The sequence below is a fragment of the Oncorhynchus keta genome, chromosome 30 (assembly GCF_023373465.1).
Source record: "Oncorhynchus keta strain PuntledgeMale-10-30-2019 chromosome 30, Oket_V2, whole genome shotgun sequence".
Lineage (NCBI taxonomy): Eukaryota > Metazoa > Chordata > Actinopteri > Salmoniformes > Salmonidae > Oncorhynchus > Oncorhynchus keta.
This window is the reverse complement of record NC_068450.1, coordinates 3,944,731-3,949,120: the sequence shown is the minus strand read 5'-3', so window position 1 is coordinate 3,949,120 and position 4,390 is coordinate 3,944,731. Positions and strand designations below refer to the sequence as shown.

The 4,390-nt window shown below is 40.8% G+C and overlaps 1 long non-coding RNA gene across 1 annotated transcript; it reads left to right on the top strand.

Moving 5' to 3' along the window:
* Positions 1 to 1,009: 1,009 nt before the first annotated feature.
* LOC127913724 (uncharacterized) lies at positions 1,010 to 1,971 on the top strand. The gene is made up of 3 exons (XR_008086551.1): positions 1,010 to 1,159; positions 1,298 to 1,681; positions 1,922 to 1,971. It is a non-coding gene; the product is annotated as an uncharacterized LOC127913724 (long non-coding RNA).
* Positions 1,972 to 4,390: the final 2,419 nt, after the last annotated feature.

The window sequence follows — 4,390 nt, the reverse complement described above, 5'->3', positions numbered from 1 at the left end:
ACCTGGCATCTCATCCTAAAATACCTCTCAATAGTGAAATGAAAAATTGTAATTGTAAGTGTGCCTATAATTGAGCATGTGACTAACCTTGTGAAACGGTCCTATTATAATGTCCTGTTCATGGGAGTATAATCCTGTGTTGTAAACCAGTTTCCCGTGTCCATGTATAGATTAAAAGGGAACTGAGAGTCACGCCAAAGAATAAGATGTAACGATGCGCGCTGAGAGTCAGGAAGCAAGTTCAGGGAGTGAGTGTTTTAATAAATAAACAAAGCAATAAACAGGAAAACACAAACAACGCACCGACATGAAAACAGAGTCAATAACACCTGAGGAAAGAACCAAGGGGAGTGACAGATAAAGAGAAGATAATCAAGGAGGTGATGGAGTCCAGGTGAGTGACAGATAAAGAGAAGATAATCAAGGAGGTGATGGAGTCCAGGTGAGTGACAGATAAAGAGAAGATAATCAAGGAGGTGATGGAGTCCAGGTGAGTGACAGATAAAGAGAAGATAATCAAGGAGGTGATGGAGTCCAGGTGAGTGACAGATAAAGAGAAGATAATCAAGGAGGTGATGGAGTCCAGGTGAGTGACAGATAAAGAGAAGATAATCAAGGAGGTGATGGAGTCCAGGTGAGTGACAGATAAAGAGAAGATAATCAAGGAGGTGATGGAGTCCAGGTGAGTGACAGATAAAGAGAAGATAATCAAGGAGGTGATGGAGTCCAGGTGAGTGACAGATAGAGGGAAGATATCAATGAGGTAATGGAGTCTAGGTGAGTGACAGATATAGGGAAGATAATCAATGAGGTGATGAGGTCTAGGTGAGTGACAGATATAGGGAAGATATCAATGAGGTAATGGAGTCTAGGTGAGTGACAGATATAGGGAAGATAATCAAGGAGGTGATGGAGTCCAGGTGAGTGACAGATATAGGGAAGATAATCAATGAGGTGATGGAGTCCATGTGAGTGTCAGATACAGGGAAGATATCAAGGAGGTGATGGAGTCCAGGTGAGTGACAGATATAGGGAAGATAATCAAGGAGGTGATGGAGTCCAGGTGAGTGACAGATATAGAGAAGATAATCAAGGAGGTGATGGAGTCCAGGTGAGTGACAGATATAGAGAAGATAATCAAGGAGGTGATGGAGTCCAGGTGAGTGACAGATATAGGGAAGATAATCAAGGAGGTGATGGAGTCCAGGTGAGTGACAGATAGAGGGAAGATAATCAAGGAGGAGACCAGGTGAGTGACAGATATAGGGAAGATAATCAAGGAGGTGATGGAGTCCAGGTGAGTGACAGATATAGAGAAGATAATCAAGGAGGTGATGGAGTCCAGGTGAGTGACAGATATAGGGAAGATAATCAAGGAGGTGATGGAGTCCAGGTGAGTGACAGATATAGGGAAGATAATCAAGGAGGTGATGGAGTCCAGGTGAGTGACAGATAGAGGGAAGATAATCAAGGAGGTGATGGAGTCCAGGTGAGTGACAGATAGAGGGAAGATAATCAAGGAGGTGATGGAGTCCAGGTGAGTGACAGATATAGAGAAGATAATCAAGGAGGTGATGGAGTCCAGGTGAGTGACAGATATAGGGAAGATAATCAAGGAGGTGATGGAGTCCAGGTGAGTGACAGATATAGGGAAGATAATCAAGGAGGTGATGGAGTCCAGGTGAGTGACAGATAAAGAGAAGATAATCAAGGAGGTGATGGAGTCCAGGTGAGTGACAGATATAGAGAAGATGATCAAGGAGGTGATGGAGTCCAGGGGAGTGACAGATAGAGGGAAGATAATCAAGGAGGTGATGGAGTCCAGGTGAGTGACAGATAAAGAGAAGATAATCAAGGAGGTGATGGAGTCCATGTGAGTGACAGATAGAGGGAAGATAATCAATGAGGTGATGGAGTCCAGGTGAGTGACAGATATAGGGAAGATAATCAAGGAGGTGATGGAGTCCATGTGAGTGACAGATATAGGGAAGATAATCAATGAGGTGATGGAGTCTAGGTGAGTGACAGATATAGAGAAGATAATCAAGGAGGTGATGGAGTCCAGGTGAGTGACAGATATAGGGAAGATATCAATGAGGTGATGGAGTCTAGGTGAGTGACAGATATAGGGAAGATATCAATGAGGTGATGGAGTCCAGGTGAGTGACAGATAGAGAGAAGATAATCAATGAGGTGATGGAGTCCATGTGAGTGTCAGATACAGGGAAGATAATCAAGGAGGTGATGGAGTCCAGGTGAGTGACAGATATAGAGAAGATAATCAAGGAGGTGATGGAGTCCAGGTGAGTGACAGATATAGAGAAGATAATCAAGGAGGTGATGGAGTCCAGGTGAGTGTCAGGAGGCTCAGGTACACGTGACAGGTGTGTGGGATAATCAGCAGCCTGATGACCTAGAGGTTTTTTATTTCACCTTTATTTAACCATGTAAGCAAGTTGAGAACAAGTTCTTTATTTAACCAGGTAAGCAAGTTGAGAACAAGTTCTTTATTTAACCAAGTAAGCAAGTTGAGAACAAGTTCTTTATTTAACCAGGTAGGCTAGTTGAGAACAAGTTCTTTATTTAACCAGGTAGACTAGTTGAGAACAAGTTCTTTATTTAACCAGGTAGACTAGTTGAGAACAAGTTCTTTATTTAACCAGGTAAGCAAGTTGAGAACAAGTTCTTTATTTAACCAGGTAGGCTAGTTGAGAACAAGTTCTTTATTTAACCAGGTAGGCTAGTTGAGAACAAGTTCTTTATTTAACCAGGTAAGCAAGTTGAGAACAAGTTCTTTATTTAACCAGGTAAGCAAGTTGAGAACAAGTTCTTTATTTAACCAGGTAAGCAAGTTGAGAACAAGTTCTTTATTTAACCAGGTAGACTAGTTGAGAACAAGTTCTTTATTTAACCAGGTAGACTAGTTGAGAACAAGTTCTTTATTTAACCAAGTAAGCAAGTTGAGAACAAGTTCTTTATTTAACCAGGTAGGCTAGTTGAGAACAAGTTCTTTATTTAACCAGGTAAGCAAGTTGAGAACAAGTTCTTTATTTAACCAAGTAAGCAAGTTGAGAACAAGTTCTTTATTTAACCAGGTAGGCTAGTTGAGAACAAGTTCTTTATTTAACCAGGTAGGCTAGTTGAGAACAAGTTCTTTATTTAACCAGGTAGGCAAGTTGAGAACAAGTTCTTTATTTAACCAGGTAGACTAGTTAAGAACAAGTTCTTTATTTAACCAGGTAGGCAAGTTGAGAACAAGTTCTTCATTTAAACAGGTAAGCAAGTTGAGAACAAGTTCTTTATTTAACCAGGTAGGCTAGTTGAGAACAAGTTCTTTATTTAACCACGTAGACTAGTTGAGAACAAGTTCTTTATTTAACCAGGTAAGCAAGTTGAGAACAAGTTCTTTATTTAACCAGGTAGACTAGTTGAGAACAAGTTCTCATTTACAACTGCGACCTGGCCAAGATAAAGCAAAGCAGTGCGACACAAACAACAACACAGAATTACACATGGAGTAAACAAACGTACAGTCAATAACACAATAGAAAAATCTATATACAGTGTGTGCAAATGTTGTTTTTAGCGTAATATCGTTAGTATACGTCCTCCTTTGGGGGTTTTAGATTGCTTGAACAGATTGTGAGTATCATGTCTTTAGATTTGATATATTATGGGTGTCAGTTCACGTTACTATTTGTTTGAAGTAAATCAACTAGGATTTTAGACTGCTAGCTAGCTTCTGCTGCTAACGGGCCTACGTCGAGGTCTGAGCTTTGTAGCTAGCTAGACTGAAAATTATTGGTCATTAGGGAGGTAAGGCAATAAATAGGCCATAGTGGAGAAATAATTACAATTTAGCAATTAAACACTGGAGTGATAGATGTGCAGAAGATGAATGACACAGGAACTATAAAGATATGTAAATAAGAATTTGTTCTTACACCGACTTGCCAAGATAAATAAATGTTAAATAATTATATTGAAATTAAAAACATGTGTGCTTATCACCCAATGCTTGGGAATTCAGACTGTCTACACTGTGCTGTGTAACTCTGTTATTCATTCTGAGCTCAGAAATAAAGAATCTTGGTTTGATTTGGAATCCAGCAGATACTCAGTTTTATACATCCACCACAATTTGTCGGGATCGTTGTCCAGCGGCTCCTGCAGCTCCGAGGCTAAACTGACGGCTCACTGCGCTGTGAGTCTAGGGTAAATCCCATCCTCGTCAAAACGAGAGAGACCCGCCTGACGTCCGCGGGAATTGAGGGTCAGCGATCGCTCAGCCTGACGTCGACAGGACTTGGTTTACTAAAGTTGGTGGGTGGATCAGTCAAACATTCTTTATGTGAATGAAATCACTTTGAGCTAAGTGACAGAGAGTATG